The sequence below is a fragment of the Aedes aegypti genome, chromosome 3 (genome assembly GCF_002204515.2).
Source record: "Aedes aegypti strain LVP_AGWG chromosome 3, AaegL5.0 Primary Assembly, whole genome shotgun sequence".
Taxonomy (NCBI): domain Eukaryota; kingdom Metazoa; phylum Arthropoda; class Insecta; order Diptera; family Culicidae; genus Aedes; species Aedes aegypti.
The window spans coordinates 109172736-109197662 of NC_035109.1; the positions used below are offsets into that span (position 1 = coordinate 109172736).

Genomic DNA, 24927 nt, shown 5'->3' on the forward strand with positions numbered 1-24927 from the left:
AATCACATTGAGGGCATTCAAGCCGAATGTAACAATTATGTAAAATGTTTCTATTAATAGAAAATCGAAACTTTGTCTTAAGAACAAGCTTCTGATGTTCAAACAGATTTTAAGACATTCCACCAGAAATTCTTACGAAATATTTATTTCAATTCTTCTACAAAATTCGCAGGATATTCTCTCTTTCTCAACTATTACATTTACATATCAATTTCTTTTTCTTTGTCAGATTTATTGGACGACAAAAACAGTGACTTAAGTGAACATTTTCCTGAAAAAAAAGTAACTTCAGAGGCTTCATGTTTCAAATAGTGACTTATAAGTGACCCGGTCGAAAATAGTGACTCGTTACCAGCCCTGCATATACCAGCATACCGTCCAAACAACGGGGGAACATCCAGAGCGGACATTATTACATGGAAAGTACGACGACGACACCCGCTCGATTATAGGGGAAAATCTCCGGAAGACGCACTCAGTTCGCGTTAGAATTCCGTACCATGAGCATCATCTCAACAAAGTGCACGCTTGCGAAGAACTCTAGAGGCTAGATGAGAAGTTTCCATTATCTGAATGTCGCGTTGGCTGCGAAACGGCGACAAAACAGTGACTAGCCACTACTAAGGACATTGTGTGGCTCAAGGATTTTCAGTGAAAATATCGCGCGCGCGATTATTAGTGGGTTTCAAAATACTTTAAGAGTGTTTGAGTTTAAACAGTGAAAACGGTAAACAGTTGGAAAGGATATTCAAGAAGGTATACGCGAGTACCACCAGAGAAAGGTGGTGCCAGTGTTTTCGACAAGGACGGTCTTGACAACGGCGACGAAGACTACACGGTTCTGGGTACGACGACGGGTGGCGAAAAGTGGCAGTGTTTGACACATAATTATACATGTACGTTAGGGTGCGGCTTAAACTGTTTACAAAGTATTGGATGTCGTCACATTTTGGATCCAGTTTCTTTGTATTCATTACTCTGTGGTGGAATATAGTGAACACAATGTTATTAATATTATTGCGGCCTTCCGTAACCTAGTAATTCGAGTCCGCGGCTACCAACCAATGCCATGCTGAAGGTGCCTGGGTTCGATTCCCGGTCGGTCCAGGATCTTTTCGAAATTTCCTTGACTTCCCCCGCCATAGAGTATCATCTCGTACCAGCCACACAATTTAGGAATGCAAAACTGGCAACTTTGGCAAAGAAAGCTCTTAGTTAATAACTGTGGAAGTGCTCAAAAGCTGAGAAACAGGCTCTGCCCCAGTGCGGATGAAATGCCGAGAAGAAGAAGAAGAATGTTATTAAATAGTGTCAATCGTTCTAATATATAAAACTGTTCCTCTTCTATCACACCAGCAAGAACAAACTTCTCTGGGTTCGTTACTTAGCTGAAAATATAATATTTCTCAATGCCTTGCTTATTTGCCAATTTTAAGTTGAGAAAAAGGCTTCAAACTTCAAAGGACAATGAAAGCAAACAATTTTTATGACATCAAACAGTTAATTTACAATTGTGATTTCCTACAGTGTATAAGATTTTGATGAAACGTAAATATTCTCAGAGAATACTCAGTTTAGATTGTCAATTTCACCCGTGAGTGCATTATGCCTCTAATCATACTATAACTTGTTCTTTAATTTAAATTTTCTGATATTATAATGGACACACTCTTCAGAAAACGTATAGTAAATTTGATTTCAAGAAAATTTTACGTTTGGTAGGTACTTAGATACCTTCAGATTGGTATATCAATTTTTTTTTAGCAAACTTTAGGACAGTGGTTATCAACATTTTTGCAGCAGCAATCCCCTTTGAAGTTCTACAAATATTCCGCGTATCTTCAAAATATATGGTCGCGAAATGAAAATTTATGGAAGCCTTCCAAAGATCTCATTATGGCAGGCACACCCAAAAGTTACGTCTGTACCCGAGCAAAGATTGAGATCAGAGCTGTGAAATGTCATGAATATCACGTGACTTTGACGTTTGAATATTGCTAATATCATCCTTCCCTGTGGAAAAAGTCATCGGAAAATGTTTTCCCCGGTGACCTTTTCCGAATTACTATCGGTTGGCAATGTTTACTGATGCTGTATTTCACCTGGGAAATGGCTATAAGCATTTTAATTTTTCCAAAAAATTGACATTTACCAGCACTGATTGAGATGATATTGAAAACTAATTTTGATGTTGTGTTGTTGAGGATTTTGATAACTCAGTTTGTTGTCATTTTAGTCGTGTTAACAGTTAAAACATCAAAACTTAGAGCATTTTCCCATGACATCAAATTGGAAAACTATTTTTGCTATCAGTTATAGCAAATTGTAAAAGAGCGGTTCCACGCGAAATCGTCCATAAAATGCTGAAATCTGACATGTACCATTCCGATTTGGATGAAACTGCGCAGATGTATTAAGTATATGAGACGAAAATTATCTCATATACTTGGGGATAGTTTAGAATCGAGAGTAACTTCTGATAAGGGCGTATGTATTTTTGGCACCACCATTTAAAAAAAATTGTACCTCGGAAACCGTTTGTTAAAGAGAAATAGTGTCTGAGGAGGGATGGTAGACAATCAAATAGGCTTTGTAAAAAAAATATACACTGAAAAAAAAATACTTTTATTTTCATGAAAAAATCGAAATTAAACCTTAAAACACAAATTGCAAAAAATAGGTATCTTTGATATTTTTCAAATTTTTTTCTGTAAAATTTCAATGTAAAACCAGATGTTTTAAGCACAGTTTCAACATGGTGCAATCCAAAATAAAAAAGTTTTTCTAAGAGCAACTTTTAGTGCATTTCTGAAAATTCAATTTCTGGCCATATAAAAGACGTTTTGATGCTGTATTCTTCATCCAAAAACAATTCAAAATGCTAATAACAATGATCTTCCTAAAACTAGCCGTTTTCTAGATATTTAGGATTCAATTATATTAATATCATAAAACTTAAGAAAATACGCCCGTTTCATAAGTTACTCCAGATGCTCCACCAACAATGTTACGTTTATCTCTTTCCACATTAATATCCCATGTTTTAAGGGCAGTTTCAACATGGTGCAATTTGAAACAAAAATTTTTTTCTAAGGACAACTTTTGGTGGATTTCTGAAAATTCAATTTCTGGTTATAGAAAATGTCTTGATGTTGCAATATGATTTTTTATCCAAAAACAATTCAAAATTCTAATATCAATGATCTTCCTATAAGTTACCGCTTCAAGATATTTGGGATTGAATTATATTAATATCATACAACTTAAGAAAATACGCCCGTTTCTTGCATTATTCCAGATGCTCCATCAACAATGTTACGTTCATCTCTTCCCACATTATTATCCCATCTACTTTTTCTTTGACATTTAGACGGTTGGATGAACTGTTCGAAAGATACAGGATGATTGTTGGAATATTGTTGAGAATTAATATAAGTATTACCACAGACGAACAGACGTAACACTGGATAAATTTCCATCGCCCACGAATTCAACGATCAGTTTAAAATACAAAAGTTGTCAACCAGAGGCGCGCGCGTCGCTTTCCTTCGTGTTTGACATTTCACACTACCGTCACCTGTTGGACATGTGGCACAAAAAGTTATTTCGTTCAATAAGCTCACTAGATGGTGGTAGTATTTGTGGTCGAGAGAATTTTGTGAAAAATGTTCTAGGTGTTACTTCTGTTTGTCTGTGGTATTACGATGGAAGATGATAATATGAATGATGTTAAGGAGGGGAAGAAGTAAAAACGCCTTTAAACTTCTTAACCTTATTTATTTATTCTCACGATTATTGTACATAATTTTAATATTTTTATTTGTTTTAATATATAGTCTTCAGCGCACTCATTCATTATAAATCGTAGAATAAGTGCGCTGAAGACACCAACAAGATTTGATGCAGGATCGCACTTTTATTTACATTCTCGCACTTATGAAAACTGACTGCGCAGTCCAGTGGTGAACGAAATACCCAATAATGTGGGAAGAGATAAACGTAACATTGTTGGTGGAGCATCTGGAGTAACCTATGAAACGGGCGTATTTTCTTAAGTTTTGTGATATTAATATAATTGAATCCTTACTTACTTTTGCTGGCGCTACGTCCTTCAAGACATGACCTGCGCCACAATGTTACGCCAACTAACTCGGTCCATGGCTGCTAACCTCCAATTCTTCGATCGCCCCACACTTCCAAGATCCTGCTCCACTTGGTCAAACCACCTAGCTCGTTGCGCTCCCCTTCGTCTTGTACCGGCCGGATTTGAGTTGAACACCATTTTTGCAGGATTGTTGTCCGGCATTCTCACAACGTGTCCCGCCCATCGTACCCTTCCAGCTTTGGCGACTTTCGTGATACTGGGTTCACCGTAGAGTTGCGCAAGCTCGTGGTTCATTCTTCTCCTCCATACGCCGTTCTCACATACTCCGCCGAAGATCGTCCTAAGCACACGTCGTTCAAAAACTCCTAGCGCTTGCAGGTCCACGTCTCATGCCCGTAGAGGACTACCGGTCTTATTAGCGTCTTGTACATGGTACACTTAGTTCGGAAGTGAAGTTTACCAGATCGCAAGGTCTTGTGGAGTCCATAGTAAGCACGACTTCCGGCGATGATACGTCTTCGAATTTCTCTGCTGCAGTTGTTATCCGACGTTATCAATGATCCGAGGTAGACGAATTCGTCCACCACCTCGAACTCATCCCCGTCGATCGTCACGCGTCTGCCTATGCGAGCTCTATCGCGCTCGGTTCCTCCAGTGAGCTCTCCCTCTTCCGGCAACGCTGCCTCAAGGCTTTGCGCGTATTCAGTTGCGACTTCGGGTTGCTTGAGTCGCTCCAGATTGTACCGGGGTGGGCGTCGGTACCGAATGTTGTTCACAACGGAGAGTCGTTGGCGCACTTTAACCGTCACAAGGTAGTGGTCCGAATCGATGTTTGCGCCGCGATAGGTTCTGACGTCGATAATGTCCGAGAAGTGCCTTCCATCAATCAAAACGTGGTGGATTTGTGATTCAGTCTGTTGGGGTGATCTCCAGGTGTACCGATACGGGAGGCTGTGCTGGAAGTAGGTACTACGTATGGCCATGTTTTTGGAGGCGGCGAAATCAATCAGTCTAAGGCCGTTTTCGTTCGTAAGCTGGTGAGCGCTGAACTTCCCTATAATCGGTCTAAATTCCTCCTCCTGGCCAACCTGAGCGTTGAGATCTCCGATAACGATTTTGACATCATGGCTTGGGCAGCCGTCGTATTCACGTTCCAGCTGCGCGTAGAAAGCGTCCTTATCGTCATCGTCACTTGCTAGGTGAGGGCTGTGCACGTTGATTATGCTGATATTGAAGAAACGGAATTGAATCCTAAATATCTTGAAAACGGCTAGTTTTAGGAAGATCATTGTTATTAGCATTTTGAATTGTTTTTGGGTGAAGAATCATATTATAGCATCAAAACGTCTTTTATACGGCCAGAAATTGAATTTTCAGACAAGCACCAAAAGTTGCTCGTAAAAAAACTTTTTTATTTTAGATTGCACCATGTTGAAACTGTGCTTAAAACATCTGGTTTTACATTGAAATTTTATAGAAAATATTTGAAAAAAAATCGAAGATACCTATTTTTTGCAATTTGTGTTTTAAGGTTGAATTTCGATTTTTTCATGAAAAAAAAGTATTTTTTTTGAGTGTATACTTTTTTTACAAAACCTATTTGATTGTCTACCATCCCTCCTCAGACACTTTCTCTCTATAACAAACGGTTTCCGAGGTACATTTTTTTTAAATGGTGATGCTAAAAATACTTACGCCCTTATCAGAAGTTACTCTTGATTTTAAATGGTCTCTCCACCAGTGGAAAAAACTTATTCTATTATATCGAAACTATGTGCAAAATTCCATTTGAATCCAAGGTAGTCGAGTTTCATCGTTTACCGATTTGGCGTGGAACCGCTCAAAACCGTTTCTGCTATAATGGAGGGCAAATTGAGAACTCATTGAGATGTACATATTTTCAATTGATATTGAAATGAGTCTGCGACAAAATAGAAGCTCCACTTTCATATTCTCATAGTGCACGAATAAATTTATTATATAAAATGAAAACATTACCAAAAATTTTAAATGATAGCTGAACGAAAACAAAATATGATGTCGAATATTTCATTTATAAATTGATGTCAAATTATGAAATCAACTTGATTCGGAAAACAATATATGTTTTCAACATGATTTCTTTTTGATGTTGGACTTTGCTTGGGTAATTCATTAAAAATAGCATTGAAACTAAGCAATTCGCTTAAATTGATACATTTTTAGCCATTAATGTATGAAAGCTGCCCCCTTCCCTTAGATTCCTTAAGTCAGCGATTTGGAACTAACCCCTGATTCTTACACAAAATTAAAATTGGCACATCAACTGACTACGTGCTTGCAAATACTGAGGATTGATTGATTGATTGATTGACTCTTTATTAAGGGGAAATTCAGCCCGAGGCAAGAAATACTGAGGAATAGGAAGGTGTGATTAAGTGATCACGTACTTAAGATAGATGCAAAGAACTCTGCAAATTCTCATACATGTGTACAAACAGATAATGCAATACTTCTGCTGAAATCCGCGGGAGTTCACTTAATTTACTAAGAATCTTTTCTGGAGTTTACTTAGCATATATCTAGGAGTCCGATAATAAACTTCTGAGAAGGATCTTGCCAAAATCAACAGAAAATCAATTGATTGAGATGCTTTCAATACAAGTTCTTGCTGGTTAATTAAGAATATTAACAAAAGTACAATGAAAATCTGTTCGAAATCCAAAAGATTAAAACGCGATTTGAAAAATCTCTTTGGGTATTCTCAAACTTTCCATCACAATTTTCGCCAAGAAATTCCTCAAAGAAAGGTCCTCCATGCAAGCTGCTTGGAATAATTTCATAAACTTATCAGATCAAGAATCTTTGTAGAAATTTTTATAGTATCACTACGACAGATATAAATCAAAAATCTCACTAAAATTATGCCAATAAATTCCAGATGAATGGTATGATTATTTAGAGACAGGGAACAATTTTAAATTTCTTCAATTCCTTCAATAATTCACTAAGAAACTTTCTCACCAGGAAGCAGGAAAAATCTGCCAATGATTTAATCTTTGGCATATAAGCAAATATTATGTCACAAATTTCCTATGGATACGATTTAAGTTCGTTGTCATACACGAAATAAAAATCATGCGAAGTCAGAAAGCTAAAATTGGGATGGTTATCTCTAATTGGCATAAAAACTTTGCTAGTATTGAATGGATCTGACATTATGCACTGGTCATTTCATGGCTTTTTTAATCAGCCTAATTGATGGCAAGAGAAAGTTTGCCGGGACCACTAATTTGGAATATCAATCATGAAATGGCTTCGCGGACCCCCTGAAAAGTCGTCACGGCCCCTAGGGGACCGCAAACTATCGGTTGAGAAACTGTGCTATTTTGAATAACGTATTCACTGCAGATTCATTTGCAGAGTTTGTCTCATGTTTTGTCCATTGACTCTTCTGCCACCTAGACTGGAAGTTAACTGGAAATGAATATTAGATCATTGAATATACAGTAATACCTCAATATAACGTAACTTGGTTTTTATTTTCGTTACGTTGTATCGAGGTTACGTTATATCGAAGCAAAATATATATTTTTTTCTAAATTTCATTCAACATGTTTATTTTTATGAGAAAATGATTCAAACATTAACATTATTCACGTAGCAGGTATTTTTTGTCTTTCTTAATTTTTTTTAGACATTTTTTCTTATTTTATTTTGTTTTATTATCATGTCTTTATTGGAGGAATCCTTAAAGAAATGTATTCCGGAAAACTCTTTGGATGAATTCTTGAGCTCTCAGAGAAACTCTAAAATCAGTTCATAGATGAGATCTTTCAGAAATCTCTTAGAAAAAAAAATCATGTTGAGCAGTTCATGCATATTTCAAGCACGCAATTATAGAACTTCAAGAGTTTTATTGTAAGGAATTCATGGTAATTTTTTTTAAAACAAATCCTTTGTAGTTTCACGGAAGAGGTAAAGCATAAATTTCCCAAGAATTCTTTACTACAATGTTTAAAAGAATTCATGAAGAAATTAATAGAAAACTTCATTTAAAACCAGAACTATCCTTGAGAGATTACATGAGAAAAAGTTTCTGAACGAATACCTTTTGGGATTATCAACGATAGTCTAGGAGAATTCTCTGGGGTATCTGAGAAACTTGATCAGCTTTTGGAGGAATGAATACATTTTTGTACAAACAAAATACGTAGAAAAATCTCTAGACGAATACGTTAAGAATTATTTATAGATCTTTCTTGGTGGAACTCAATGAGAATTTACTGATAAAATTCCTCAAGTCGGGAATCCGTTAATTCAATACTGATCAAATGTTTTTAGGAACTCTTGGAGAAATCTCCGAAAAAACTGTGAAAAAATCTTAGAAGTTTTTACTTATGAAGCAGGGTTAACTTGTGAATTTTAGAAGAAACAACTGTCGAAATGATTTGAGGAATATGTTTTAAGTTTTATACATGAATATCATGAGGGTTCAAGATGAGTCCATGGAGAAATTATTGGAGGAATCTCTGGAGGCAACTTCGGAATGATTATTGATGGAATCCGTGGAGAAATTCCGGGAGAAACATCAAATTCTCGGAGAAATCATTTGAATAATAGTTATAGAAATTCCTAAAGTTATACCTAAATATTTGTTTAAGCATATTAGAAAAAATATTATCGTTTAAAGTTTAAACCTCGAATGGATCGGTGATGGAAAGGTGGCACTGCATCACCCAAGTCATATCTGAGTTTGATCTAGAGTTTCTGAATGCAAAGTCTAAATCAATAATTTTTAAAGTTTGCATAGAAAACTGAAGTGAGTGGCAGGGTTGGTTCCAGAGAGAGCGTAAATGTCACAAAAATAAAGAAGTTTGATGTATACAAATGTACAGCAATGACCAAATGTTAGTTTTCACATCGAGCATATAGCTCAGGCTCATGACTATATTCAGTGATAGTGCTCTGATTTGGTATTGGTCAGTGATTGAATCTTGAAGAACGTATATTTTACAGAAAGAAAATAACTACATTTGCTCACAAAACCACGAGTGAAATATAAAATCAAACATAATTTTGCGTCATTTTACTCGCTTTAATATGTCGGTCTTAAATGACACAAAATTACATAATTTTTTCGAAGTTTGTGGGTCATCAATGTTACTCCATATAATCATAATCAAAAATCGCTTAAAACATGTATTTAAACATGCTTCAATACTTTGAAAAACTAAAAACAGTACATAGTCACAAGGGATGGGTTCTAGTACTTGATTTTAAAATATAAAACATCAGCCATTCCATGAAAAACCGATCTAGTAGGTCACCGAATTCCGTGAAAATTTGTTCCTTATAAAAAAAAATACACGTGTTTTTGGATTTTTTGATTAGGGTGACCATTTCCATTACATTACATAAACAAAGATTGGAAATCGGTTGAGCTGTTCAAAAGTTATGATTATTTTAAAAATAAAAAATCTTATGCGCTGAGACCTACAGTGTGTGCTGATGAAAAATGACTGATTTTTTATTAAAAAAAAAAAAAAATACCTCAAAAACTAAAACATATACATCGCTGAAAATTTGACAGTAAACGTAAAATTTTCTGAACTTTCAAGAAAAAATGAGAACATCAATAGCCCCTTTGGTCCCGAGGCCTTCAAAACACGAAACAACGGAAATTATTGATTTTTTTCATGTAAAAAAATAATTTTTGTGAAGTGTCATATTTTTCCGGAAAAGTTAAAATCTATAGCTTTCATTTCGTCCAAAAAGATTGAAAATCGGTCGAACGGTTCAAAAGCTATACTTTTTTTTAAAAATATAAATTAAGCAAAATCGCGATTTTTCTGGTCATCCTATTTCGGAAATGGTCATCCTAATAAAAAAAATCCAAAAACACGTGTATCCTTATTTTGGATAAGGAACATAATAGCAAATTTTCACGGAATTCGGTGACCCACTAGATCGGTTTTTCATGGAATGGCTGACATGCAACATTTGCATTTATAAATGTAAAATACGAGAAATAAAAAAAAAAGATCCATGTTACCCCGGATTACGGTACCATTATAGATGTCAGATCTGTTTTTTAATAGATTTCTCAAGATACTGTTGAAAATTCTGCTGTTAGTTAAGTTCTTCGCACAGAATTTACATCAAAGATTTGACTCGCTTCTACATGACGAAATTTCTCGCTCTTCCTAAAAAAAAAAACAAATGGAAGGCTTTTATTGGCCAATAAAAGCCTTTATATGGAAAAAGGACTTTATATGCAAAGCAATTTCCCAGCTGTCGTCTAATTAATTGAAAATCTTTGGAAAATGACTGCAATGTTACAAATTCAACACATAGATAAAGCTGCAGGTTATTTGTAGCTCGTCACACAAATCTCGGGAAATTCGGGCTACCAAAATATACAGATCCTCAAACTTGGCATTTTGTGTGGAAAAATAGCATTTGAATATAATTCCTCTAGCACTAAACCAAATAGTGCCTCCCGCTTTTTACAAGCGCTGCCTTTCCTATACAGGAAAGGCAGCGCTAGTAAAAAAGCGGAAGGCCCTATTCGGTTTAGTGCAAGAAGGGGTATACTAACTTTTGTCACCTTTTTCAATCGTCCTCTGGATCGTCATTTTATCTATATTGTTTACATAGAATGCTCCAAATTTTTAACAGGGGTTAAAAAAATAATGGATGTTTGTTTTTCACCCCTTAAATTTTTTCGACTTTTTAAAGGAAAGAGGTGACATAAAATAAAATTAATATTTTTATCAGTTCAAGTACGCAATATATAGTCTTGACAATTTATTAAATGTTCCGTGTGAGTGACACAATTATATTGCGCATCAACATCTTATTTTTGGCACTATAAATGATCAATGATTATTTCAATCTGTATACACAATGACAATTCAATTTACATAATGACAGATCGTCCCGAAGTAAAATTTGTCGAGGGGTGATTCAAAAGCGATTCAATGCGCTTGAAAGAAATTGTGTGCAAGCAGCTATTTGCTACGTGCTACTGCAGTGCGCTGTTGGCAATTTAATCAGTAAATTCTGCTAAATTCCCAAAATAGATGTTTGCGAGAAAATTGATTACGTCTTCACCATTATTTGGTCGTTATTTTGTATGGTTGTTTACATTTTAGAACCAGCGACACGTTGGGGTAGCAATAAAAAGCCGCCAGTACCACCCTTGGTTCTCGACAGACTAGAGTAAAAGACAGTGACACCTAACGCCGAACACAATTTTGGTTGTTTTTATATCGTAATGCTTTAAGCTAAGCAAAAGAGGGGAACATTTTTATGCAAACTATTGAAAGCTATGATCCAAAGACTTATTATTGCAGCATTATTTATTATTAGCCTTCATAAATATGACATCAGTTTTTCTGTTTAAATTGTTCAAAGTTTCAATGCCAAAATGCATAATTTAAACGAACAACACATTTTTAAATATAAATATATTTGGCAAAAAGTTTGAAATATTAATTATAGAAGTTTTTATCATAACAACCATTTTTTTTTAAAGAAGGGAATTTTTGTAGTTGAAATAATCATTTTTCAAGCATATCTCTTAATAAGATCCAATGTTTGAAAAAACTAAATGTCTGTTGAAATGTTAACAGGATCAATGCAATGATTATTCTAACAGACTATGAACATGACAAGTCTAACAGATTTTCAAAATACTACACTTTTAAATTTATTTATTTTCGTTACGAAATAGTACTAAGTTTTATTGAAAAGAAAAAAAAAAGTTTTATTGAAAAGAATTCAACAGATAATTCTTTTACTTTAGGGATCGTTCAAATATTACGTAACGCAATAGGGGGAGGGAGGGGGTCTTGCATAGTGTTACGGTCCATACAAAAATTTAAATTTCTTCATACAAAATTTGTTACGTGGGGGAGGGAGGGGGTCAAAAATTGGCAAATTTTGCGTTACGTAATATTTGAATGAACCCTTAAGAAATAGAGAGGTGCGATGATCATCAAAAACATGCTTTTAAAGATATCTGACAACTTTGTAGAAGACATGAAAAATGGGAAAAATCTTTTTTTAACAAACTGTACACAAAATTGGATGAAAAACCTCGTTGAAAATCATTTTTGTTCATAACTTTTACTAAGATTTTTTACATCTACAAACTTATTCGATATCTTAAAACGCGTGTTTTTGCTGATTATCGTATCACTCTATACGTAAAGTAATGGAATAACCGGTCGAACTCAATTTAATAAGGCTTATTTGTTTGATAGTAAAAACCCAAGAAAAGACGCTTTAAACATATTATAACATATTTAAACATTAATTTTAAAAATGGTTCCAAATATGAACCTTGACAATATGAACCTTGAAAAATCGATTTTCAGAACATTTTACGCTGCTGCATGACGATGAGCGATGACTACTTTCTACTAAAACAAAAATATCAGTAAAAGAGAAAATCGACGAAAAGAGATCGATCACTGCAGGTACGCCCTTATGATACTGAACGCGAGATATCTTCAGACGCACTCAGTGGATCGACTGATAAAGCCTTTTTAACCTTTCCTATGGTCGGTGGGTCCACAGCTTGGTCGTCCGGTCAAACGGTACATACCACCAAATGGTATTCGGTAAAACGGTGGATTCCACGAAATGGTTCATTCCTAGAAATTTTATTCAGCAAAATATCACACCGCCAAATAGATGTCGGAAAGAATTCATACAAACGATTGAATGATTTGGGATTGGTCTAGCAAAGCCATTCGGAATATGCAATAGGCTTGCCAATGGAAACGCATGGTTCACCATCAAATTGCCATGAAATCGAATAGAAAATCAAAATCATCATGTTAGGGATTTTAGGTGGGTCTGTAGCCTTGAGGTTACGCTTTCGCTTCATAAGCGAAAGGTCATGGGTTCGATTCCCAGCCCCTCCACAAAAAACCTGTCCAGCCACCAGAAGACGCCTCACGGAGGACCGTGCTTTGGAGAGCACATCCATCCTCCGTCAGTATCAGATGGTGACTGAGACAAACTGACCCTCTTCGCAGGCAGCTAGCCTCACTAACAACAGAGCTCTCTCCTACCTGCTCGGTGTGAGAGAAAGAGTAGGAGAGAGTGAAAGAAGATGTAAATATAGATAAGTTGAAAATAGATCGTATCGGTAAAGAAGCTACAGATCACCTGATTCCGGCACAGTATTGGCCACGAGCACGGAGTGCCTTTAAAAAAAAAAAAAAAAAAAATAGGGATTTTATTGTTTACCCTGCTTATATGTATGACCATGGCCATGAATCCTAAACATTTTCCCTCCCTTTTTTCGAGGTTGCATTTAGGCGCTGCCTCAAACCGGAAATTTAGATTGGGTCAGCTTGCGGTGCAAATAAGCCTCCCTGAATGCAGTTTAAAATTCGAAAGAAAATTATCAGATTACATGCTTGCATGAATCTTCCGAATTATAAGCCGCACCCTAAAGTACATAAGCCAAATACGTGTGCTACTGGTACATACTTTGAGAGACTATGGTTGGAAACATTTGGGCTGGGCAGTATGTATCGACTCTGTGGCAGGAAGAGGCACAACCCCGTCGTAACAAACATGAAGAATCTCAGTCGGTGCGTCGTCGCGTAGAAAACATAATGTTTGTTTGCTTATAGTTTGTTCTGTTTTGCGTATCCGTTATAGTTCATCGAGTGAGCTGGCTCATATCTGCTTCATTGTTAATAGTGGAAAAGTTGAAGTAGTTAAAAATAAATACATTCGGCTCCGGTGAACTGCGACACATCAGTTAAAATTGGTGAAACGTCGACATGGCAGAAGATTGGACCAGTGGGAGCAAGTTATCATAAGCGACGTAATTTTTTGGAGGTATAGATAGATGGAGTACAAACGATTCAAGCCAAGTGGAAAGTTCCGACCGTCGATGAGAAAAGTTTAATCGGAAAAAGTGGAAACAATTTAGGACAAAAGAAAAGTAAAAATTTGATGTAATACACTCGGTTTTCCATTTCCCTCGGCGCTTTTGTATGGTCTACCTCCTGAAATAAGGTGGGGGCACTCCTCGTCAGCGAGATTGTGCGATTGTGTTGGTGTGGGTTGGAAAAGTCGGAAAAAGGATCCTCACGTCGAGCCGCTACTACGTGTGTCTTTAGACGTACTCAAAGCTTCGCGTGTGCGTCAGTGTTAGTGAGTAAGAATCGAATATTCTGCGTTTATCCTTTGTCATTGCTCTATTTAGTGCTCTCCTGAGTATTGCCGAGTCCACGTCCATGGTAGTGTTGGTGGAAATTGTAATTCAATGAAAGTACACCTTTATCCATAATACATAACACTGCGTCTCGGTGGAAGCAACACGAGTCGTAAAAGCCCTACGTTTGAAACGCACATCGAGCGGACTTTGCCAGAGAACCTTCGTCATCAGCCAACAATTGGACGACAGCTGAGCAAACTCTTCTCTGGAGCACATACCCGTGCAACAGCTTTTACTCGTCCTTGGTGACGTGGTTTCGCGAGTGTTTTTCCGTTTTGTGGTGTTACTGTTGGCCAACAGCCAGTCGGAGTGCGGAGAGAAGGTTAAGCGATCGCGTGCCTCCATAGAGACCACCACATTGACGGAGGCGACATCTCAGCTGCAACTGCTAACAGGTACGTTGACTGTCAACGTGCTATCGTTCATTTCATAATCGTTAGTATTTCCTGCATAACAGAAAGAATGACAAATTTCAAACATTCCACTCACAAATTTTGCCCAATTAGGCTCCAACATGTTATTTATCAAGTCGTTACGAGAAAGGGGAAATTATTTGTGTTGAAGCTTTATTTTTCTGAGTTAGGGTTACCATCCGTTCTTATTTGGCTGGACATGTCCTGATTTTGAACTTCTCTTGAGGTGACCTGATTATTTTTTCACATTTCAAGTTTTGTCCTGCTTGGCGAACACCGTGGAATGTCAAAGATATTTCAAATTAGGAAGAGCTATCCTGATACAAAAAAACAGTGTTCTAATGGCATATATCTGAAAAACCATGTTGAGTTTTGTGGTTTAGAAACTGACTTCAGCTACATAGATAGTTTGGGATACGTTTCATACTGTATTACAAACACAACACCTTCAGGGCGATGTTTGACGACTCCTATATTGTTAATAAAATCCATTGGGCTCAATCTAAGGCACAAACTATAATTTTTGGTGTATTTTCACAGAATTCTATCGCTATCAGAATGAAAGAGATTCCGAAATACCGATTATTAGTTTCAGTACAATGCACAGTATTTCGATCAGCCGAAATCGTGAACTTAATTCTGTAGCACCTTTAAACGTGATTTTTTCATAATGGTGTCTTCGGACGAAAATTTTCTAAAAATATAGCGCATATATTGACGGTATATGTTAGTTCGCAACTTTGCCACGGGCGGCGCTGCGAAACTATTTTTTTGAAATGACGATCTTTAAATATGATGTCTTCGGCAAAGTTGTAGATAATTCAAATACAAACAACTTTGCCAAAGACACCTAGTGTGTATTCAGCCGCATTTCCAAAATTCGGGAGTATTTTATGAACGACCCCCTAAAACTAGCTTTTCTCGTATATTTTGAAAATGCGAAGTTTCCGGTTGCAACAATGTTCTACAAAATTGTGTAAACAGCCAAAATGAATCATTCTCTTGAAGAAACTAGGTTTCCAAAGATTAAGGAAAAGCAGTTATAACCATTTAATTGCAAAAATCAGTCATTTTTGGGGTCCGTGTATTTATTCGGGTTACAGGTGGTGGCAGATGAAACCTAGTAGGATTCATTATACAGTAGTTGTAAATGCTGTGCTGTGCTGTATTCGTTTCCTAACGTGTCTGTTTTTGATCCTCGCTGATGTAACAGATTTCAGTTGTTTACGGCCTTTCCGGAGTTTGTTTTGCAAAGCTTTATATTCTGTCTTGTGTTGTGCATCCAGTTTAATTAAAAGTAGGCTGCCACACCAACGAGCTAGTGATTATTTATTGGTTTCGTTTTTGCCTTAAAAACGCATTCATCTGTAAACAAACCGAACGAACAACACGAAGCCACCATCACCGACTGTTGAAGCTTTCCATACTGTCCCTAACGCAACGTCAACGATATCATCTGAGCGACGGTTCAGCCATCTGTACCTGAAAGCAGTAAAGTATCACTGAACAGATAGGGTATGTCGAACCGCAAGATGGCAAATCACTGTACCGCTTGTTATGTTGAATTTTGCGCAGAAGATATAGTGGTATGCTGTGAGATTTGTGAGAATCTGCCTCAATACCATGCAAAATGTGTTGGATTAACCTACGACGAAGGTTGCGCATGCTTACATCAAAACATATTTTGGATGTGTGATACTTGCAGACATTATATTGAAAACGGCCGTTTCCGGAATACAAAAGTTGAGTCCAAATCTGATGATTTTGCCACCAAATCAGATGTTACCGCAATGAAAGTTGAGATAGAACGAATTAGCCAGATTGTTTCAGAAATGTCATCCCATTTTGCGGAACCGAGTGGAATTTCAAGTAAGAATTCATCGCCATTGTCGTCAACCAAATTTACCGCATCTGATCGAACCATTATTGAAGCTGAATCTCGAAATACCAATCTCGAACTATACGTTTCGAATATTGCAGTCGATGTACCCGAGAATGAAGTTATGCAAATGGTGTGCAAATCCTTAGGAGCGAGAGACGTTCTTGGTGTCAAGCGATTAGTTACCTCTGGGACGAATATTTCTGAACTGGACTACGTGTCTTACAAAGTAACCGTCGACTCGAGATTCCGAGATTATGCTACGAGGCGAGAAACTTGGCCAGATGGAATACGATGCCGTGAATTTAGAAGCGGCACTAAAACAGCCTGGAGACCTGAAAGTCAATCTGATCAAAGAGTAGTTTGATAAGTCTGTTTTACTATTGCAATCTTTGTGTCATTGGTGTGTGATTATTGAATTTATTTCTGTTATCTGTTTTGTTAAAGTTTGTATGGCTCTAAGCGAATGTATATTTTGATTTGGTAATTTAGTATATAAGAAAATAGTCTGAGCGACCCAGTCGAAGATAAAATAAACAAATTACAAATTAAATGTCGATTGTGTCATTAGTATCCACGAGTATTCCTTTAACTTAGAGGAAGTTTCATCAATGACTCTTATTACCCTGTAGTACTTAGTTATATGATGGGTAGAGGGCTATGTGGCTCCAAACATCTTCTTTTTCTTCTTCCTGACACATTCTTCATTATTAAGCACAACCAATAGGTTCCAAATACTTTGATGAAGAAAGTTCTCAACCTCGAGAAATGACGCTTTACAAAATGACTCGCCATACAACTAATTTTCGCTTGCATTTTTAGCTATTTTTCGTACATAGACACTGTAGCAAGTGCAAGCTATGCAAATTTGGTTTGTTGTGAAAATACTAAATCATTGAATTCTGTGATTCAAATCAGTGTTTAAATGTTAACGCAATTTTTATGGTTGCAACACTCATTTACAAAATGATCTGATTTTGAGGCTCTTGTCTGATTTTTGAATTTGAATTTGATACATCACTTAATATGCTACTCATCGCATCGTGCTTGCACGTGTCATAGTGTCTACCTCAAGAAAACACTAGCCTGCTAATTCATCTTTTTGGTCTTATAGTGCTATTATTCGACGAATTAAGCGTGTCAGCTGTATAATGCTAGCACGCAGAGCGAATAAAAGTGCTACTTGATTACTTGGGATGTAATAATAAAATAAAATAGTTGTATGGCGAGTCATTTCGTATTGCGTCATTTCTCGAGGTTCAGAACTTTCTTCATCAAAGTATTTGAAACCTATTGGTTGTGCTTAATGATGAAGATTGTGTCAAGAAGAAGAAAAAGAAGAAGTATGGAGCCACATAGCCCTCTACCCATCATATAACTAAGTACTACAGGGTAATAAGAGTCATTGATGAAACTTCCTCTAAGTAAAAGGGATACTCGTGGATACTAATGACACAATCGACATTTAAAACTACTAATGATGTATAATGAATCCTACCACGTTTCATCTGCCACCACCTGCCACCCGAATAAATACACGGACCCCAAAAATGACTGATTTTTGCACTTAAATAATTATAACTAATTTTCCTTAATCTTTAGAAACCTAGTTTCTTCAAGAGAATGATTCATTTTGACTGTTTACACAATTTTGTAGAACATTGCTGCAACCGGAAACTTCGCATTTTCAAAATATACGAGAAAAGCTAGTTTTAGGGGGTCGTTCATAAAATACTCCCGTATTTTGGAAATGCGGCTGAATACACACTAGGTGTCTTTGGCAAAGTTGTTTGTATTTGAATTATCTACAACTTTGCCGAAGACATCATATTTAAAGATCGTCATTTAAAAAAAATAGTTTCGCAGCGCCGCCCGTGGCAAAGTTGCGAACTAACATATACCGTCAATATATGCGCTATATATTTAGAATATTTTCGTCCGAAGACACAATTTCGAAAAAATCACGTTTGAAGGTGCTACAAAATTAAGTTCACGATTTCGGCCGATCGAAATACTGTGCAAAGGTTGCAATCATGGGAACATAAAATTGTTTCCTATCTTAATGCTATAATGCATTCTCTCATTATTTTACCTTTTTTGGGAACACAAATAACAGCATCATTGAAGGTGTTTTCAACAATCACAATTTGCAATTGCAGTGGAGTTTTTTTTAAGTTGAGCGTATTATCACTGCGACCATTTGTTTGTTCTTTCAGTGGAGTTAATATTTACTGATACCATGGCCGAAACTACACAGTGTGTCTATTAGGGGAATTAGCTGCATAATGGTTACATTAAGAAAATTCGTTTTTTAAGCCAAGCTCTTAATTAGAACGGCGTGCTGCATTCATTCATGGTGAGAAAAATCATATCTAATATCAAAAAACGGGATAGAAAATTGGGTCGAAAACAAGGCTGGTAAAAAGGCATCGGGGAAAAATGAACACTTTTGTGGAATTTAGTGAAAACTTTATTATTAATGGGTGTCAAACGTTCTGATAGGTAAAAGGGATCCCTCTCTATCACATTAGAAAAAATAAACTTCTATAAGTTAGTTACTTTTCCCAAAAATTAGATTCTTCCACCACCTTACTTATAAACTAATTTGAAGCTGACATAATCAAGAAAAATTCCAGAGGATAATTGAAGTAAACCATAAACTTTTATACCGTAATCCGGGGTGACATTGATTAGCGGGGTAACATTGATCGGTATGACCATTCTTATTAAAAATTCGAATCAGCATTTATTGATGGAATTGCCTTTCTTTCGTACATTCATAAACTAATAAAAATTCAGGTTTTTGCAAAAATTGTGTTTCGTTTACGTGTAAATTTGACAACTTTTTGAATCAATGATTTTTATCATTATGGATGACACTACCGAAGATTCATGTCTCACACGTAATGGTAGGAGCATGGAGATGCGGTTGTTACTAAAAATGGCATCGCCAAAAACGATTCCATTGTCAAATCTTTGATAAGTTTATTCTCTTAAGCAACATTACCGAACTACATTTAAGAATGCAGAATTTACTTAGGAAATTGCCTACCTTCAGACGTATTCCGTGGTTCAAAGTTAATTAGTTATTTTTGAAATAACTCAAAAAGTAAATGACTTGTAAGAGTTTGGTTTTCATATTCGGCTTCAGGGGTCATGATTTGAGTAAGCAACGACATTTTCAATATTACCGAACGTTGTTTACATGGGTGATCAATGTTACCCCATATCAGCTAAATAAAAAAATCACTTAAACATTTATTTAAACATACTTAAATCTTTTGAAAACCAAAATACAGTATATGGTTACGGGTGGTGGGTGCTAGTACTTGTTTTAAAAATATAAAATTTAGGACATTTGTGTTTACAAATAAAATATTTATGAAATTCCTCAAAAACTGATTAATCTGTTTTTAATCAAATGAATTATAGAGATGAATTTCTCATTATTGAGAATATGTATGAACGTGTACCAACAATCTTATTTGATTTATTACATTGTTTAAATGCACTTTATGTAGTTCAATTTTGTTCAAACTGAAATACTTGAATTTAGACCTATCCTAAGAAAATTTGGTATGCGTGGAAATACGGCAAGAAAAAATATTTTATGTACATTTTTGGATTGCAAACTTAGTTTTAGTTAGTATTCCATCATATTCGGCTTGCAACCAGTTCGAGGTGGAAGCCTAGACTCCACTCTTTAATGTGCTATATATTTGCGGATGGCCGAGATAGATCGATTTCCATATTGTCAACCCTTTATTTTAAACCTAATTTTATTTTATCAACCAATTACATAAGTTATAATGGTTAAAAAACAACAATAGCAATCATAAAGACTGGACTCGGAAACAATGAGACAAAAAAATGATCACCAAAAATTCATTCTAAATCGGATGCTTCTCAAATTTTCAGGGATTAAATAACTATATACCGTCAAACGGGGCTTTTTTGACATTATTCCCACATTCTTCAACTTTGAGGATTTGTAACTCTTAGAATTATTGATAGATATTGATAATTTTTGTATATATTTAAGTTGTATATGTACGTAACAATTGTGCAAAATATGATGCAATTCCATCAAGAAATAACAAAAATGCTTGAACAGCGAAAAAAGTGTGTCCTTCAAGACAAAAAAGGGGCTACTTTGGACATTTTCATAATTTTATAATGAAATGATTGTTCTTTTTAAGTTTCAAACTGATTCTGTAGATTATCGTCCATTGTGATGTTATTGAACGTTTTTTCATTGATATAGATAATTTAGAATGATTGCAAAGCAAAGCTCGAAACAATTACACATATATAACAAATTTCAGTGAAACTTACTTTTCACTAATTTCAGTTTGTAGTACGAAACTTATACTTTCAACTTCCTTTTAAATAGAACTATCAGTTACGAATGCTTGATTTTTAAGTTGACATAAACGGACATAACTACTAAGTACTGCGATGATTGATGAGTTATGTACAAAATTTTTTTTTTCTATTCTTACTGTTATATGAACGATATGCTGAAGGATCACATTAATACCTGCAACTAAAAAGTAATTTTAATTAAAAACGCAATCTATGAAGCAATCTATGCAAGATCGTAAAGAAGTAAAAGTTTGCTTTTGTAATATGCTTTTAGCTTCTTAGCAATTTAGAGCTGGCTTGAGAGTAGTTTATTTTAGAAATTGAAGGATGAAATTCTTTTGTACTGCAAATTCATTTGAAATACGACGGAAAATATTTTTTTAGAGATTATGTTCTGAACTTGTCATTGGTACGTATTGAAATATGTATGTTCTAGGTCTATTCACTTTTCCAAATATTTATTTTAAGTTTTTTATGTTGTGAAATATATAAACCAAAACATTATAATAAAATAAAAGTCGTAAATGTAAGACCTTTGATCAATTATTTTAATAAAACAACACTTTGAGGCAAAACAAATCACAAGATTGTTATGAAACATGACGATTCGATAGTTTTGTTATGCTCTCAATAACTTTCTACGACATGGGAAAAATTCATACAATGTTTGCATAGCCAATGTTTTATACCTTGTGAATATTTATTCGGACTTTTTTTAAATGTTTTCTTGTTTATCCTGTTATAGTTGATATTGTTACAACAAAAATTCTTGCTGAAGACACAAAATTTCTCAGATTAATATTTACGCTGCAAATAAATACAAAACGTGAGTGTCTAAAGTAGCCCCCGGAATCCAAAGTAGCCCCGTCCGACGGTATTAGCTATGTTTTGGCATCGCATTCAAATCACCTTCTCGTGGTGCGTTACGGGGTAAGATCTACCAATTTGAACCCTAGTCTCATTTTATTTGTCGGGCTTGGGTAATATGTTCTGGTAATTGGGTCCTAAAATTTTTAATGAAATCTTGTTTTTATTTAATAACACGAAAGAGCATGTTACTGTAACTATTTAAGCAATTTTTCTCGCTCAAATAATGGCTATATCATGCTTAATCTTTAATTTAAAAATTTTGTCCATTAATGAACCTTGACACTTTTGATCATGTTTGACGTTCGCTTAGTCGACAAAAACACCACAGGGGTTTTAGTTCGACCACTGGGGTTGTTCCTATCTGACATTTCGTAAGGAACACGGAAAACAAAATACACTCAATATTTGAGTTTAAGCCAAAGGATGTGACAAAATCTAAAAAAATGTTTTTTGAGCTTAAGCCAACGGAAATCATTAGAAAATTGAGTAAACATGTGTTTTTGGCCTAAACTTAAGCGTTTGGCACTAAAATTGGGACAGGGCTTTAGGACCCTATTCCAAGGATTTGCGGTACAAAGTCCTTGTTACTGGCAACAGTTTCTGAAAATTAATCTATTTTATCTAGCAGATGGTTAAGGTCTCGAAATTGGTCTACACTACCGAGACTACACTTAAAGCCAGGATAACAATCATGAGTATTAACTCAACAAGAACTTTTAAGTACTGGTAATTCAAGGACTCACGTGAATTCTGATTACTAAACATATTTTCTAGCTTGTTTCGGTTTTTTTTATCTCTGAAATTTAATCGATTATGTTTGCAAAGGAGCGTGGCTTCGCTGAGATGTAAATTTCTATGAAGGGTGTAAATAGCGGGACCTTTTCATCATAGTCGATTTTTATCAATATCTGAGGAATCAGAACCAGAACTGTACAGAAATCGATGCTTCATTACCTATCAATGGAAATGGAGTAATGCGACATGCACTATACACTAAGGATACGGATAATGCCACAATAGATCTAAATACTGGTCGCAGTGGCGCACCCGAAAAGAGAAAAAAATAGGGAGACTTACGGCTTCGGCACCTTGCGACTATTGTCGGCAACCAAATTTCAAACGCCAAATGCACAGTATTTTAATATCAAAACACACCAATGATTCTTCGTTCTGTCAGCTACCCGCTAACGAGATTTCCGAGACGGAACAAACAATTTCGCCAAAGATGTCAGCAATTCAAATGAACACGCCTCAAAATGCGACTGATTTGGAGCTGCCGAAGTGATTCGTTTGCAGTTCTTATGGGAAAGCTGCCGAACAGAATGAGGCTGCCGACAATAGTCACACTGACAAGAGATGTTCGCAGCGGTGTAAAAACTTATAAACAGTTAAATGGAGCCCCAATGAGAAACCCTCTTTCTCCATTTTTAAGTGAGATTTTTATGGCAAATTTAGAAAAACGATTAAAAGATAAAAACCAGCTCCCTGGAGCGACGGATTGCAGAGGAGTTTCGAAAAAGGAATTTGGTGTGTTTGTTCCGATCAGCAGCGCATGATCACAATGCGTAAATATTAAATATTTGTCGGTCTGAACGTCTACCATACGTATCCTATGGCACTACCCTTTGCATAAACAACATCCCGTAACACCTATGAGAGGTCGTGGAGTTCTCTGCATCTTTCTTAAGTAGGTGTTCAATCAATTATCCTTTCCCATTGCCCAGCTTTCGCAAGGACGTGACCAGTACAGTACTCGACTGTTGGAGGATGCGGAAATCTTATCTAAGAGTTAGAGGTTAGTCCCAAATTTCTGACTTTGGTAACGGACGGGAAGGAGGCAACCCTCATACAATGGTGTAGGACTGTACCACCTACGAATTTGTGCGAAATGCTTAATGCTAACTTTCAACAGAAAAAAGTCCACATTAATTTCATGTGTATATCCATACAACATAACCTCAAAATGATCGAGGTTGGTATAACATATGTTTGCAATTTCGTGAAGAAATGAGAGAATGAATCTCCAGGATCTGCAGGCTCCTCCATCCCTTGCTCATAAACAAATTATAATCGAATCAATCATCTACTTGACCTACATTCGAAAGCAGCAGTGAGGAGACGGTGAGCGAGGAAATTAAAAACAAACACCACAATGCACTTCGTTTGTAGTTTGACGAGGCAGTAACTCAATACACATAAAAACAGTTACGTAAAAAGGAAACAGTCGCCGCATGGCTTTTGCCTTGCAGTGCTAAAACCAAATGCAATTATCAATAATTTGCCTAATGTGCTCCTTTCCACCAGCAGAGTGTCGTCAGGCGTCCTTCAATCCCGTTCCATCATCCCGATGGCGACGACGGTGTACAGTGGTGCCCATTGGCTAAAATGTGAAAAAAAAATCTTCTCTGCACTTTCATACGTTTTTGTTGATCAATCTCAAGATGGTTCGGACTTTAATTTTATACATATTAGTAATAAATGCTTATTTTGAATCCAATTTACGAGGTGCGCCACTATGTCTTTTTTCCAGTTTTGACCGATGTCCGGTATTGGGTACTGTTCGGTACTGACGGTATTGATGGATCTCCCCTATAGTCTCTTCCACATAATATTTTATTTTATTTGGGTGAAGGAATCCTCATAAATGTTTTGAAGGGCTATCAATAACAAGAACATCGAAAGTGTTTAGAATATTCAAAATATAACTCATTCGAAACTTTCTCATGGTATTCTTCATCAAATATTGTATAAGATGATTTATAAACATTTCGTAAAACAAATGGAACCACTGTGCAGTGGTGTCGACGTTCCACATCGTCATCGTCAGTGCGGTCAGTTCAAATGATAGGCATCACTAACGGACACTTTGTGATAATGGGGGCACGACGAGGGCTTTACAAGAGACACACGAGTGAGTAGATGTAGAGACATAGCAGTATACTAATGGGCACACCACTGGCCAAAGCCGGCCACCCGAAGCCATTGATAACTAAACAAATTGGATGTATGCATTAAGATAAATAGGTGAACTCGTGGGAGGGATTGGAAGGGAGGTTGACGCGATTAC

General features: G+C 36.1%; 1 protein-coding gene across 11 annotated transcripts in view; it reads left to right on the forward strand.

The window, feature by feature from the left end:
- Window positions 1–302: 302 nt before the first annotated feature.
- The window catches only part of LOC5570006 (protein TIC 214), a 245805-nt gene continuing 221180 nt past the window's right edge, over window positions 303–24927 (forward strand). For 2 of the 11 annotated variants that reach the window (XM_021854433.1, XM_021854432.1), the window contains exons 1-2: window positions 303–845; window positions 13741–14728. The gene's annotated coding sequence lies outside the window, so the exon portion shown is untranslated. Of the gene's footprint in view, window positions 897–13740; window positions 14729–24927 lie in introns of all 11 variants that reach the window. The other 9 variants (XM_021854429.1, XM_021854426.1, XM_021854427.1 and 6 more) reach the window with 9 other exon arrangements.